The sequence below is a fragment of the Nematolebias whitei genome, chromosome 20 (assembly GCF_014905685.2).
Source record: "Nematolebias whitei isolate Nwh7 chromosome 20, NemWhi1, whole genome shotgun sequence".
Lineage (NCBI taxonomy): Eukaryota > Metazoa > Chordata > Actinopteri > Cyprinodontiformes > Rivulidae > Nematolebias > Nematolebias whitei.
This window is the reverse complement of record NC_056517.1, coordinates 20,548,680-20,557,576: the sequence shown is the minus strand read 5'-3', so window position 1 is coordinate 20,557,576 and position 8,897 is coordinate 20,548,680.

The window sequence follows — 8,897 nt, the reverse complement described above, 5'->3', positions numbered from 1 at the left end:
AAACAACAACATGGCTAGTTTTACAGGAAGTGAGAACAATACGGCGATTGTTTTCACTTTTCAGCAGAACAGCAGACATCAATTCACACGGCGGTGATTGAGAAACTTTGCTTCAGACATTTCTAAAAATATCTGTAATGATTTTAGGAGAAAGGAGAGTTTAAAGATGGAACATGGAGATTTATCTTACAGAGAGATGTATGAGGGAATTTGTCTGTTTTAACCAGAACGTGCACGCTCCTTCGGGACTCAGCTTGGCCAACGGTACGCTTGGTCGAAATAGAACTTTTACCTGGTTGATGATAGTTTCAGCGTCGGTGTAGAGCTCTTCTTTTGACTCTTTCAGCGTCTCCGTTGAGAACAGCCAAACACCTAGAGAGTCGTGCGAGGTTATCCAAACAGAAGTTATAATTCCCAAAATCGTCTCTGCATTCTGGATTCAAGAACTCTGAACTCCTTCAGAGCTCTACTCTTTTAAGCTCTTCTCATCTCGTCTCGTCTCATCTCGACACACACAGAGAACTGGGAAGTTGCCACATTTAAATGGGTTCGACTCCCGGTTCATTTGAGAGCTTTTTGATTGGTGGATGGACCAGAACAGAGGTGTGGTTTGTGATGTAAGGTGTTATGGAAAGTCAAGGATAGAGATTAAGATTGTTTAAAACAGACAGAAAGATTGTTGGAGAACTTCAGACTTCGTGGAGTCAATTCACCTAGTATCTGCTGTGAAAGTTAAACATGACATTTCTTTTCAGTAAACTTTTTAGTTGACCGAACCTCGAACTTTGACACACACTTACAAACTTGCTCATTGAAGACAGAAAATCAAGAAATGCATATTAACCTGATTTCTTCTTTGAATGAGGAATAAAAATCATTACTTACTGTTTATGTAAATAAAAATTGAGTAGTTCTCTTCAACCTGTAAACATTGTTTGAACTAACACAATTTGATTATCAAAACATTTGTAAAATAGTAATGATCATAGAGAATTGTCATTTCTACTTGATTAATTCAAGAAAGAAAGTCTCAGGATGGGTCAAACTGTATTTCTGGATGCAGATCAATGAAATGACAGTTTCTGTCCCACAAGGTTCTTAAGGTCAAGGGTTTTGACCTTAGGCTTAGTTTTGACATCAGGTTAAGTTCACTACACACTAGATTTAGAATCTTTGGATATCCATATACCCAAGTAACGGACCTCTTTTTTCACTGGGATATTGTACAGCAACTTTTCCGAACTGCCATGAATACTTAAAAGTTCACATTTATTAAGTCAAGTCAACTTTATTTATAGAGCACATTTAAAACAGAACCTGTTATCAAAGTGCTTAACAACAATAACAACAATCAATGAGAGTAACATCAAAAAGAAAAAAACACAATACACTAATAATAATAACTGAAAAATTAATAAAAAGCATTTAAAACATAGGGTCACAGATTAAAAAAAAAAACCACTAGATCAATTTACACTGTGTGAAATGCCTGCGAGAACAGATGTGTTTTAAGCAGGGATTTGAAGTGAGGAAGGGAGGTGGCCTGCCTGATGTTGGGGGGCAGGTTGTTCCAGAGTTTGGGGCCCATGACTGAAAAAGCCCGATCTCCTCTGAGATTCAGTCTTGTTTTTGGAACAGCTAAAAGCAGCTGATCAGATGATCTCAGGGCCCGAGAGGGAGCGTAAAGTTCCAGAAGCTCAGAGAGGTAAAGGGGTACAAGGCCATTTAAGCATTTGAAGGTCAACAGAAGAATTTTAAAGACTATCCTCGTACGAACAGGGAGCCAGTGAAGGGAGGACAGAACTGGTGTAATATGTTCAGACCTACAAGTTCCGGTTAAAAGCTGAGCAGCAGCATTCTGTACGAGCTGAAGACAAGAAATGGAGGCCTTGCTGACCCCAGCATAGAGGGCATTGCAATAGTCCAATCGGGTCGTGACAAAGGCATGGACTAGTTTCTCAAGGTTGGGTCTGGACAACACTGGCTTGAGCTTAGCTACCTGTCTGAGTTGGAAGAAGCTTTTCTGCAGAACAGAGTTGACTTGTTTGTCAAACTTGAAGTCAGAGTCTAAAACCATCCCGAGATTTTTACCAGACTGCTTGAGATATGGCTGAAGAGAGTCCAGGTTGACAGGATCAGTGGTGGCAGTTGAGCTAGGGCTAAAGACAATGACTTCAGTTATCTCATTGTTAAAACTTAAGAAATTTAAAGCCATCCAGGCCTTAATGTCATCCAGACATTTTAACAGTGGGTGAATGGAGCAAACCCTTGCTGGTTTCACAGGCAGGTAGATCTGGCAGTCATCAGCATAGCAATGGAATGAAAGATCATGTTTCCTCAGGATGGACCCCAGTGGCAGCAAATAAAGTGAGAACAGAAGGGGTCCAAGAATCGAACCCTGTGGGACCCCGCAAGAAAGAGGTAATGAGGCGGATATATTATTACCGACCTTGACACAGAAACTCCTGCCACTCAGGTATGAGCAGAACCATTCTAATGCAGCACCTCTGATCCCAACCCACTGTTCCAGCCGTAATATAAGGATACTGTGGTCAACAGTATCAAAAGCAGTAGTAAGGTCCAGGAGCACAAGTACCACAAATTGACCAGAATCGTTTGATATCATAATATCATTACAAACCCTTACTAATGCTGTTTCAGTGCTGTGGAGTTGCTTAAGATTAAGATTAAGATTGAGAATTAGACCTGAAGCTTTGGAGAATGATTTCATCACTTCAAGAGTGACAGGTATCTGATCCTTATCTTTCAAAAACAGTGTGGTGTCATCCACTAATTGACTAATCAATATTTTTTCCCCATCTATAGTAATGCCCTCAATTTCATCAAACTACATCCTTGTCTTATGCCTCTTCCTATATTGAATCTAGTGGTTGTACCTTCAGGAAGGGAAACACAACTATTAATATCTGTGTGTAACATCTTAATTATGTTAAAAAAATATTCACCAAATCCAAAGTGTTTTAATGTTTCTTGAATGAAAGGATGTTCAACTGAGTCAAATGCTTTTTGAAAGTCAAGAAATAAAATATAAGCATCATCTTCCACAAAGTCACTATAATCTACAAGATCTAAAACCAATCTGATATTATTATGAATTGATCTACCTTCCATGAATCCTGACTGAGAGCTGCTTATGATTTTTGGAAGATCAGCTTTTAACCTAGATGCCAGTGCCATGGTAAGGAGTTTATAGTCTGTATTCAGAAGAGTGATAGGTCTTAGATTGTGTAATATTTTTTTGTCTTTTTCCGGTTTAGGGATTAATTTTATTAAACCTTGTTTCATCGATGTCATCAGTTCCTTTTGGCTGATACTTTCTATGATTGCATCAAATAATAAGTGTTTTATTTCTTCCCAAACATGCTTATAGAAATTAGCAGTTAAACCATCTGGACCTGGCGAACAATTAGATGCTATTTTTTTTTTAATAACTTCATCTAATTCTGCTCATTAAAAATGTTCTTCACACAAATTTTTAAAGTGATCATCAATTTTGGGAATCTTATCTCCTGTTGACTGAAAAATAAATTAGTGAATGCTGTTCACAATAAGAGGGAGAATTAATGTTGTAAATTAAGTTATAAATTTCACTAGAAATTATTTTTGAGTTTGTACATTCATCCCCATTAATTAATAAACAAGAAATTGCATTTTCTTTTTTCTTGTCTTCCTGTTAGGATTTTCTAGGCAGGAGCGAACCCAGTAGTGCAGACAGGGACTCAACTCGGCAGAATACAAAAATAGGTATTTAATGGTAAAATAAAGATACAAAATAACAGGCTGACGGGGCAGCAAAACTTACATGAACAGGAAGATAAGGCACGGGAAACTCAGGAGGACTCAGGGGACACGGAAGACTCAGGAAACTCGGAAGACTCGGGGGAACACAGAAGACCCAACGAGTATGACGCGACAACGAACAAGACTGACAGACGGCTTATATACAGGGACAAGACGAGACGTGATTACGAACAGCTGGGACGAGACAAGGGTGGCACTAATAGAACTAACGAGGGAGCACTAGGGAACACAGACACAGACAGGGCCACAAAAAGGTACCATCCTTACAGTACCCCCCCTCAAGGACGCCCCAGGCGTCCCCCCAAAAAAAACCCTCCCGAAGGACTTGGGTGGGTGGAGGGCGGCACTGCAAGGGTGGAGGACCCGAGGATAACACGAGGAAGAAACCAAAGACCTGAGAAAAACTATGACTAACCACAAGGAGAGAACACAAAGAATCTGGACGGTCAAGGGACCGTCCCAAGGAGTCATTGTTCCGGGGGGCGGCCGGGAGACCGTCCAATACATAGGACCAGAGAGACCGCGGCAGGTGGCGATGAGGACTTGGAGAACGCAGCATGCGTCAAGAAGGCCTGGAGCTCTGCAGCAGACGACGGAGAGACCTGGAGCTCCACAGCAGACGACGGAGAGGCCTGGAGCTCTGTAGCAGACGACGGAGAGGCCTGGAGCTCTGCAGCAGACGACGGAGAGGCCTGGAGCTCTGCAGTAGGAACGGGAACAGAGTCTTCTGCAGCAGGAACAGAATCTTCTGCGGCAGGAACAGGAAAAGAATCTTCTGCGGCAGGAACGGAGTCTTCTGCGGCAGGAAAAGGAACTGAATCTTCTGCGGCAGGAACGGAGTCTTCTGTGGCAGGAACAGGAATTGGAATGGAGTCCTCCTGGACCCCTCGGAACAGGAGAGGTGAGGAGCGTCTGTCTGGACCTACTCAGAACAGGAGAGGTGAGGAGCGTCTGTCTGGAACTCCTCGGAACAGGAGAGGTGAGGAGTGTCAGTCTGGACCTCCTCGGAACAGGAGAGGTGAGGAGCGTCTGTCTGGACCCCCTCGGAACAAGAGAGGTGAGGAACGTCTGTCTGGACCTCCTCGGAGCAGGAGAAGTGAGGAGCATCTGACGGGACCCCCTCGGAGCAGGAGAAGTGAGGAACGTCTGTCTGGACCCCCTCGGAGCAGGAGAAGTGAGGAGCGTCTGTCTGGACCCCCTCGGAGCAGGAGAAGTGAGGAGAGTCTGACGGGACCCCCTCGAAACAGGAGAGGTGAGGAGCATCTGTCTGGACTCCCTCGGAGCAGGAGAAGTGAGGAGCGTCTGTCTGGACCCCCTCGGAACAGGAGAGGTGAGGAGCGTCTGTCTGGACCTCCTCGGAACAGGAGAGGTGAGGAGCATCTGTCTGGACCTCCTCGGAACAGGAGAGGTGAGAAGCGTCTGTCTGGACCTCCTCGGAGCAGGAGAAGTGAGGAGCGTCTGTCTGGACCCCCTCGGAGCAGGAGAAGTGAGGAGAGTCTGACGGGACCCCCTCGAAACAGGAGAGGTGAGGAGCATCTGTCTGGACTCCCTCGGAGCAGGAGAAGTGAGGAGCGTCTGTCTGGACCCCCTCGGAACAGGAGAAGTGAGGAGCGTCTGACGGGACCCCCTCGGAACAGGAGAAGTGAGGAACCACCTCGGGGACTGCGTGCACCATGGGATCCACCTTAGGGGCTGCGTGCAGCGTGGAATCCACCTCAGGGGCTGTGTGCAGCGTGGAATCCACCTCAGGGGCTGCGTGCAGCGTGGAATCCACCTCAGGGGCTGCGTGCAGCGTGGGGTCAGAGATGGCAGTGACAACAGGGGTTTTTAAAGTCCCTATCTTAGTTAGTAAAAGATTGTACTCGGGAAGCCAAGAAAGACCAGGAATAGATAATAAAAAATCCTCCATCTGGGACAACACGATGTCGATGGAAGCCGGGTTAGCTTTAGCTGAATGAATAACTCTAGTAAGGTTTGATTAATTTGCAAAATTTCTTCGGGTGAAAATGAGTGTAAAAAGGGAATGTCTCTATGTGGAGGTGTGGTGATGGGTGCCGCCCCCACCGGAAACCTGGAAGGTGAGGCGACGGAACACGCCCGCACGGAGTCACTGGGAATACGCTCGGGAGGTACGGTCAGGCTGGGTCGGGCAGCCGCGGCGCGGAGTGGCAGTGAGAGGCCGAATTCCGCCCCAACCAGGAACCTGGAAGGTGAGGCGACGGAACCCGCCCCTGTGGCGTCAAGTGGACTGGACTCACCGAACCAAACAGGAGTGGACCGGAGCTCCCGTGGGACGCTGGATCTCGCCCCCACCGCAAACCTGGGAGGTGAGGCGGCGGATCCCGCTCCCTCAGAAACAATGGAACCAGCTCTAAAATTCTGCTCAGCCGACGAGACCGGGCCGGTCGCCGCGGACTGCCTCCGGAACCGTTTTCTGCCACTACGGCAGCAGTGGGACAGCAGAAGGACAGGGACCGAGTGGAGCTCGTCCATCTATGGCTCGTGGAGGGAAAAAGATAAAAGGTGAGTTTGCCGAGAGAGACCCTGCCCCCTGGGTTCTGGTCTGGTCGCGTCGTAATGTTAGGATTTTCTAGGCAAGAGCGAACCCAGTAGTGCAGTGCAGACAGGGACTCAACTACACAAAACAGGCTCTAGAGCAATGTGGATATCCTGATGCATGCTCAATAATCCAGGATATGTGGATATCCTAACTGGGCCTTCCTGAAAGCAGAGAAGAAACGCAAACAGGACTCCAGTCAGCCATCAGGTGAAAAGGAGGAACCCAGACCCAGACCAGTGGTCATTCCATATGTTGAGGGAGTATCAGAGAAACTGAGACGTTTATTTTATAAACACAACATCCCAGTGGCTTTTAAACCCCAAAATACATTACGGCAAAGACTGGTTCATCCCAAAGATCCAGTCCCCCGGCACAAACAGAGTAATATTGTGTATGCTGTTTAGTGTCAGGAGGGCTGTGATCAGTCTTACATCGGGGAAACTAAACTGCCACTGGCCAAAAGGATGGCCCAGCACAGAAGATCAACATCATCAGGCCAGGATTCTGTGGTCTACACTCTTCTCCAGGCCAGCGGTCACTATTTCAAGGATGAAGATGTTCACATCCTGGACAGAGAGGAATGATGGTTTGAGAGAGGAGTAAAGGTGGCCATCTTTGTGAAAAGAAATTGTCCATCATTAAACAGGGGTGGAGGCCTCCGGGTTCAACTGTCCCCCTCTTACAATGCTGTGATTGCTAGTATCACTCAGCCCTCTGTGAATAGTAAGCAGCCATCAGTGTGCTAATGATCCATTGTTAGGCTGATGGTCTTTCTTGAGCATGTGATCAGCTGGTTTTGGTTGTCAGCAATAAACTTGTTGAACCACTCTGAGAAGGTGCTATTTAAGAGACTGAGCTGAAAACAGCACCTCAGACTGAGGAAGTCTCTTGGATGAGAGACGAAACGTTTCTATATTTTTTTGCTTTGTTTTGTTTTTTGTTTTTTTGAATGTGCAGAGGACCAGATTGAACTTTTTTGGATTTTTCTACCTGGATTATTGAGCATGCATCAGGATAGTAAAATAAGTTGTTTTCAACTCTTCTATAACATTTGTAATTTTGTAAAGCAAAGTTTTATTTTTAAGTTTGTTGTTGCATCCATAAATATTGATCAAAATAAAAGTGTTTTTTTATTTTCAAAACGCAAGCTACCCAGTGACCTTCATTATCCGTCCTTTCTGTAAGAACTTCACCAGAAAATTTATTAAAACAAATAGCAACTCCTGCCAAGTGATTGGATCCATGACTACATATAATCTTGTCTCCCCATTGCTGGGACCAAAATTTAACATCAGACTTATCAGAGTGAGTCTCTTGAAAAAGGAAAATATTTGACCTTTGCCCCTTACAAAAAATAAAAACTGCTTTTCTTTTGACTGAATCTTTTAAACTCCTAGCATTAAATGATGAGCAAGAAATGACACTTTGAAAAGAACACATAAATAATACAAAAAATTGAAGAGAACAGTTAAGGAGGTAGAAGTGATAACTGTGAATGTCCCATTTTTGGAACAATCCCTCCACATAACTTTTAAATACTCAACCCGCTCCTTTTGGTGACTCTTAGCACTAGAACTCCCAAACCTTTGCCATTTGGCAGTTATACCTTTAAATCCCAAGGAACTACCATTTGGCAGGTTTGAACTTGACTTTAGAAATAATTCAAATTTAAATTCATTCAAATTCAGCCCGCTTCACTCCATTGTTATGTAAATGAGGCCATTACATTTGCAAGAAGTAACTCTAAAGACACTCTACTTAGCAACAAGTTGGTCTCCAAAGGAACTTCAATGCAACTCCTGTAATTATTATGGTTTGAAGAACACCCCCCAAAAAATAAAAAAAATCAACTTTACCAGAAATTTAGATTCAAAATTCAAAGCTTTATTGTTATATGCACATTAAAGACACATTACCGTTTCCCTGTACAATGAAATTCTTACTTTGCTTCCCACAGAGGATGTCCAAAATATTTTATATAAATCTAAGTACGCAAGTAATAAAATATAAAATAAAATAGGCATGCAACAATATGATAACAAAAGCCATAATCTTGCTGATAGAGGGCACTTCCAGTGTTGCAGACCATATGTCATGCACCGCTGGAAGGCAAACAATCCCTCGCAGGATGAGGATTGCAATGAATGCCATTAGTTCAGGGAGGGCTATGAACCAGTTTTCATGCTGTGACTGGCATGCATGCTGGACAGTCCACTCCTGTATGGTCCGAAGCATTTCTAGAGAGATGAAACAGAGGAAACTCTGTAAGCGACTCGACACTTTTCTTCTGGCTAAAGCAGTTGGTTCTCCATCTGTGGGATGACATTCAATTGGGCTGTGATGCAGAGGTCTTCTGATCTGTTCATCACACCACACTGCAGTCTTTTGCCGTCTCTGTGAGCCACTCGTGTGTCTCCATGCGTCCTCTTTTTTCTGGAAGTGATGAATTCTCCTCATCTACAGGACCATATGTTTGAGATTTGATTAGTGAAAGGTTGAAATAATGTGAAACTGA